The sequence below is a fragment of the Nansenia antarctica genome (genome assembly GCF_963989245.1).
Source record: "Nansenia antarctica genome assembly, chromosome: 3".
Taxonomy (NCBI): Eukaryota; Metazoa; Chordata; class Actinopteri; order Argentiniformes; family Microstomatidae; genus Nansenia; species Nansenia antarctica.
Window position 1 is genome coordinate 60823866 of NC_137688.1, and position 7867 is coordinate 60831732.

Below are 7867 nucleotides of genomic sequence, written 5' to 3' on the forward strand. Positions count from 1 at the left end.
ACATCTACAACAGGCCTGGGGAGACCTACCAACATCTACAACAGGCCTGGGGAGACCTACCAACATCTCCAAAAGGCCTGGGGAGACCTACCAACATCTCCAACAGGCCTGGGGAGACCTACCAACATCTACAACAGGCCTGGGGAGACCTACCAAGATCTACAACAGGCCTGGGGAGACCTACCAACATCTCCAACAGGCCTGGGGAGACCTACCAAGATCTACAACAGGCCTGGGGAGACCTACCAACATCTCCAAAAGGCCTGGGGAGACCTACCAACATCTCCAACAATGAATGGCGGAGAGAGGAAAGCAGAGGTAAACATCATCCCAGTCACTCTACAAAAGTGGCCAGAAAGAATCCCTTAATAATAATCTATTTCACATCCATAATTATGTTTGCAACAATGAAGTTCCAAGTTATATAACAAAGAAAAAGGCTGGAATGAAACCCAAAATTGGTTTATTTGGTTTTTACTACAAAGCATTGAGTTTAGAGCAAATCCAGCACATGCAATGTGTAGTTTCTGCAACATCCCCAGTGGTAGCTGCATGAAGTTATGAGCATGAGAGTATGCTTGTCACTGGCAGGGAGTTTGTCAGGATCAAGAGACATTTATGAAAGGTGCTGAGTCAGTAGTGACAGCCTAATCCACACAGTGTGTAATTGATTCCTGTGCAAATCACATTCTACATTCTACTCTACATTCTATTCTACATTATACATTCTAATAACAAAGCTATTCATTCCAAGATCATAACTATTATCCCTGCACTCAGATGGACTCAATTCAACATATTGAGTAACTTGTTCTTGAGACAATTTAGCATCTGAGATAATTTCAGTTAGTAGTTTAGTATCATAGCAAAGCAGATGAATAATTAGTGACTCAAGACATTTAATCTTTTCACTTATTATTAATTTGTAAAGATTTTTTTTTTTTAAATCTTGATTAAATCTATTTTAAAGTTTGGTTGTAACATAGCAAATACAAATATGGAATTTGGAAAAGCTCCAGGGGGTGAATACTTACTGGAGGCACTGTATAGACAGCGTTTTATTTTTAACTTTCAGAGTATTTTTATTTCCTGTTATGCTGGGTATTATACAAATGTGGGACTTTCCTATTGATGACAAATACTATGTCCTCATAGACTATCCAGTAAAACCAAACTCTGTGTTACAAAGTACAGAGGTGTTGACGTAAACAAGCTACAGATAAACTTCCTGATCTCATGAGTCATAACCAAAGAAATGACAAATAATGAAAGTGGTGATATGACTCATGGCTCAGTTCAATTAAACCAGAATTGTAGTATTTACACTGCATAACATTTGCATAAGTTTCCTGTGGTCAACTTAAAATGCAGAATGATTAGGAGTACTGTAAAAAAATATATCATATACTGTAGACTGCTCTCATGGATTGCAATGTCAGTTTGCAGAATACTTGTGTATACTTGTGCAGTAATCTGTAAGCAAAAACGATAGACACTGCTATGGCCCAATGTCTCTGAGACACACATATTTTCCTACGATTCCATCTCAATATATATTTTTCTCTTACCAATTAGATTTTCTCTTGCCAATTTTAACACATCTCTCCACCACACACAGTTTAACTTGAATTCTTCATTATTCTTAATTTTAACAGATTAAACCTTATCTAGTTTTAAACTCAAATATAAAATAGTTTTACCCACATTACACTGTACCAACATGTATGGAGACCTTGTTTCTCTCTGTCTAAATATCTCTCCTCCCCGTATCAACACATCTATCTGTCAATCAGGCGCTTTCCCTATTTGCATGTGTGATTTACAAGGACACACAATTTGCATTTGTTGTGTTTTGCCCAGCCATGCTACAAATCATAGGAAATCTATCTGTGAGAAGAGTTGATTCTTGTACAGAAATCATGGTAACTCAATAGTATGTTTTGATGCCTGAAGTAGTTTGGAGAATTTCAAAAAAAGCTACCATCAGAAAAATAAAGCTTTCCCTGGACCACCAAAATGACTCCCAGAGAAAACACAAATTACCTAAACTGAAACCAACTTTTCATTATTTTTCAATCCTTCCTTCTCACATGAGAGCACTTTGACAGCATGCAACTGCTCTGCAACGAGACCAATAAACCAAAAGGGTGTCACAGAATACTAGAAAAGTAGTTGAAGTAGTTTTCCAATAACAAATAGCTCATGAAGCGCGGCTGCCTTTTCTTGTATTAGAGCCAGCTGGATGTAGGCCTTTTGTCCCTCTGGCAGAAGCCGGCCACTCTGACTTCTTGTTTACTGGCTGGGGCTCTGACAGGGGATTTCCTCTTGCAGTGAAAAAATAACCCCTAAACCTTACAGTGTCTGTACAGCATCTTGTTATCGAAACTGTAAGAGTTCTAGATGTGGCAGTGGGTACCTAGTCTACCTACTGTGTGTGCATACTGTACACACACATACAGTAGGTGCGTACACACAAACACATTTAGACAGGTGCATAGCATTCCAGTAACACAACACACACACACGCGCATACGCATACGCACACGCACGCACACACACACACACACACACACACACACACACACACACACACACACACACACACACACACACACACACACAGTAAACAGCTATCATTGTTTCATCGTATTTCATTGTATTTTTCATTTAATTGGTGAATCATTTCAATGAAATTGTTTACGAAACATAATTTCCTTCTTTCAAAACTGATAACATATTACAGTAAATGCCGACATGCTCCCTGAAATGGTGTGGTTGATAGGCGAGATATCAGTTTAAAATGGACAATCTCTGTTTGTTAGGATTAGGGTGAGGTTAAGCCTAACTATTTGTACTATACTATTACTAGTACTATTAGTACTATACTCACTATTTGTTTTTAAAATATCATGTATCTAAAATGATGGAGATTGATAACAACAAAAAAGTTCTAATAGACCTATTAACATTTTTAAAAATGATTTTATGTACTGTATTCTACTATCATCATGTGCAACGTTTTAGAGGCGCTCATCAGATTAACAAAACGTTTTCAGAAAACGTGGCATTTTGCATCGTGAGTCACTCCCGCTCAATCTTCATATCACTGCAATGCACACACACGAGCGCACGCAGGCACGCACGCACGCAGGCACGCACGCACGCACGCACACACACACACACACACACACACACACACACACACACGCACACACACACACACACGCACACACACACACACACACACACACACACACACACACACACACACACACACACACACACACACACACACACACACACACACACACACACACACACACACTGAACTCTGAAACGGGGCGAAAAGGCAAATAAGGTGACGGTTCCGGGAACGAGTGGGCTTTAGGACCCAGGAGGGATTCGGATGTCGTTCAGACAGAAGGCTCAGTTGGTTAATGGGAGAACGACTAGACTTCGAGTGCACGAGGATACATTAACCAAGAATACGCATGGACCTAGCCGCCGAACAAGTTGTCAGAGTCCAAACAATGGCCCGGAATAACGTTTGAATTGGCTAAGGTAAAGTTTTGTGGTTCAATTGTTCTTTAGTTGTTTCAATTTTGCGGTCATGCCAAAAAAAGGGTAGTTCCCATTGTAGTCAGTGGGTTGCGGATATATTTACCACTCTGTTTTCTAGGCCGAGAACTATGTTTAAAAAAAGCTAAAATACCTAAATGTATAATATTTGTGTATGTATTAAAAACTATACTTTAGGTTAAAGGTTTTATTTTGGTGCGCATGTTTCAATATGAAACAACTGTTCTGCAATAGGTTTGCCTATCCTGTGTTGCCAATGCTGTTTCTGAGCTGACAAAATATTGTTGTAATGTTTTTAGGTGTCTTATCGTGTCTGGGAAACTAAATACACTTCATTTGTTCTTGCGGTATAATTGGCAATTGGATTGACAAATATTATTTGACATGAATAATTATATCCGTCTTATACGGCGTAATTAGAGAAGTCCCACAGTAAGTTTCCCCCCTTTATTCACTTGGCTATTGTCTTCGAACTTCGATCGATAGGTGAAGCGGTTGTTTTAATGCTTTTATTGTTGCTTTAAATCGCAAATGAACAGTGAAACCACGAAGGAGAATGTGGTTGTGTTGCTCCATTTACAGTTGTTCTACATTGTGTCAGGAGGGGAGTGAGCGAGGGAGCTACTTATGTTGTAGTAACACGTGTGCTACTGTATCTACTGTAATAATGACTCTCACCAAAAAAGGAAACATTGTATCTTACCAGGAAGGAAACTCGTTAAATGGAAAGCAACTATTCGTCATTAAATGATTGTCCTCTGAAATTAATACTTTCCTGTAATACATAGTAATTAGTAACATTTATAAAGTATCCGGCCTCAATTCATTGTTGTTGTCATCTGCAAAAAAGAGCAACTGAATAAAAGCACTACATTAAGCTTGCTTCAAAACATCTGTTTGGAGTCAAAAACATATTTAATGGTTCTTAAATATGATCTATAAATACTGTAGGTGCTGAGGCAATGCTTTCTAGTCTTCCAATATAAAACATTCAAAGCATAATGTGGTGGTCGGTGAAATATACATTTTCAGGCTTCATGGGTAAGAGGTCATTACAGTATGCCTGCAGCACGAAACCTCTGTCAAAAGTGACTATGGAATTATACCTAATACAAAACACTCCTGAAATGACTTTAAAACCCTTACCTAAGTGAAAGGTGACATGGGCGAACAAGTTGAGCCAAGTCTCTTTTAGAACCACATGCCAAGGGCAGGGTTATCGTGACCAAAATGAATAACATGCTGTGTTTTTTCATAACCGCCCTTAGGATTATTAAATCAGACACCACACACATGTCTGCTCTCCTCTTTACACTCAACATTACACTCACAGACCCAATTTGGTGTACAGTATATGTGGGAATGTCTTGGAGAGGACACACACACACACACACACACACACACACACACACACACACACACACACACACACTACAAGGAGGTCAGATAAGATTGAAGGCAGATTTGTTGTGATGCCAGGGTGCCCATGCCAGTTTGTCAGTGGAAGAAGAGCAATATATTGCAACAACTATTTCATTTGGCAGCAATATTATTGTGTGCAGTTTTCTTTTCTCATGATAATTGCCAATGTATCATTGTTATATGAGTACTCTCATATCTTGTCAAACATGGGATATGGTTCATTTTAAGCCAAAAATACAGTTCCCTGCGTAAGTAAATGTACAGAAAAGCATTTTTCTCTTCTTTTGGCGCCATACTCCAGAACTTGGATTTTCGGCTAAATCAAATGAAGTGATTGAGATGAAATGATTAAAGTATAAATTGTCAGCTGTTTTAGGGTATTTGTGTAGCTACATGTTTTAAACATGTTATTCCTAGTCCCCTTATTTCAGGCCATCAAAACTAATGGGACAGATTCATATAACGCCTAAATTAAGCACTCATGTTTAGTATTTGATTCCACAATCCTTTGCATGCAATAACTGCCTGAAGTCTGCAAACCATTGATCCCACCAGACGCTGGGTATTATCTCTGCAGCCATTTTCAGTTGTTGTTGTTTGTTTTGAGGTCTTTTTGCCTGAAATACTATCAGGAAATGAAATGCATGTTCAATTGGATTTAAATCTGAATGTTGACTTGGCCTGTCAAGAGCTTTCCCCCCTTTGGTTTTTGAAAAACTCCATAGTTGCTATAGCAGAATGGTTTGAATCATTGTCTTACTGTATGATAATGCACCATCCAATGAATTTGGAGGCATTTTCTTGTACTTGAGCAGAATTTTTGTACACTTCTGTCAGCAGAACATGTACAATCATCAATGAAGACAAGTTAGCCAGTTCTAATTGCAGCTATACCGTACATGCCCAAACCATAACACCCCCTCCACTATGTTTCACAGATGAGGTGGTATGCTGCTGTAGATCTTGGGAAGATCCTTTTTTTCTCCCAACTTTCCTTTTGCAATCATTCTTGTACAGTACATGATGATATGATTCATCTTATCTGTCCACAAGACCTTTTTCCAGACCTCTGCAAGTATTTGAGCAAACTCTTACCATGACCATCCTTTTTTTAGGGTAATAAGTGGTTTGCCTCTTGCAGTAAAGCCTCTGTAGATCGTCTGGTGACGTATTCTGTGGATGGTCATATTCTCTGACATAGTCAAGCCTACCTCCTGGAGAGTGATTCTGATCTGTGGGACAGTTGTTTTAGGGTTTTCCTTAATTATGGTCAGCATTCTTTGTTCATCCACTGTATAAGTCTTCCTTGGAGACTAGCCCATTTGCCATTGCTAAGCTCACCAGTCTTTTTTTTCTCCTCTTTTTCATTATGTTCCAATCTGTTGATTTTGGCTGTGTTTCTGATTCCTAGGACTTTCATTGACACCTCTTTGGTCCTCATGATAATAATAATAATAATAATAATAATAACTTTATTTGTATAGCACTTTTCCTGCAAATGTTGCAGCTCAAAGTGCATTAATCATTGTATAATCTTCATTTAATTATTTAATCATTTAAGGCAATATTAAAAAGATGTTTGCTGAGGTTGCATCCCTAATGTAAACTGGCAGTGCATTCCACAATTTGGGTGCATAAAATGAGAATGCAGCCACACCAAATCTCTTCTTTTGTACATGTGGTACACAGAGAAAACCAGCGTCAGAAGATGACAGACATCAGATTCCAAAGGCAAACTCAAAGCCTAGAATTAATACTAGACTCTCTTATGTCTGTACAAATGACTAAGCAGAAACCCCTGTCAAGCCAATTGTCCCATTACTGTTGGTGCCCTGAAACAGGTGAAACCAATATGGACAAATCCCATAAAATAAAAGCTGCCAATCATACTGTTTGATTTCAAATCCAGTAATGCAATGAATGAAGCTGTAAGTGAGTAATGCAATTACTTACGCTGGGCAGTGGGCACTGTAATATTTGTTATGTGTACAGTATATGATGCTCATATTGTATGTGCTTAAAGTTGTTTTGATAGGAAAAACATGTCTGGAGATCATGTTGATAAACTGAAAAACTGTCAGAGACATGCACAGTACAGTAACCATTTAAACTCATAGTATGGACTTTGCTTCCCCACATGTTAGTAAATGTGCCAGTGGTTGTATCCCAGGAATGTGCTGTTGCACAGACAAGCATATCTGTGCCGGTAAGATGTAATTGGGGAGGCAATCAGGCAATTGGCGAGATGTTTACCTCCCTTGCCTAAACACACTCGCACTCCCCTGTATCCAGATCACATGACACTCCAACAACAGGTCCACCCCACACTCGTTGGAGCCCTCAAAACACTTGACTGTGTCTGTGTTTGGAGAAGATAACACTCGTATGTCCTTACCCTTGGAATGCCTTGAGGTCATGGGGGGGCAACCTGAAGGATATCAGTCAACGGGATGTCAACATTTGAGTCTTACAACCCAATGAAGTGTCTAGACTGATAAGGTCTGAAAGCAATATCTGAGGAGTGTCACTCAATGGTTTGTAAATTAACTAGCCACAACTACAGTATATTCCTACACACACACACCCCCCCTCTCTCTTTCTCTCGCTCTTTCTCTCTCATGCACACATTCTCTTGCTTTTCTCTCTCTCACGCCCCAAACATTAACATGTTCACCACTAGCTTGGTTGGTACTGTATTGTCCCAAATAAATTATTTTTGTTTTGGTCAGGCTTATGTTTGACAGTACACACTAATTGCATAAAAAGCCCTGTTTCCCGTCTTCATGTTCGTCAGAAAAATGTGGCGCCTCACTCAAGGTGGTCCATTCGAAACCGAGGGGGATGGTGGTTGCTTGGTTACCTAACA

General features: G+C 39.2%; 1 protein-coding gene across 1 annotated transcript in view; it reads left to right on the forward strand.

The window, feature by feature from the left end:
- The first annotated feature begins 3439 nt into the window (after positions 1 to 3439).
- Positions 3440 to 7867, forward strand: part of LOC308153283 (RAC-alpha serine/threonine-protein kinase) — a 26498-nt gene continuing 22070 nt past the window's right edge. Inside the window, exon 1 of the mRNA XM_080526373.1 lies at positions 3440 to 3561. The gene's annotated coding sequence lies outside the window, so the exon portion shown is untranslated. The remainder of the gene's footprint in view (positions 3562 to 7867) is intronic.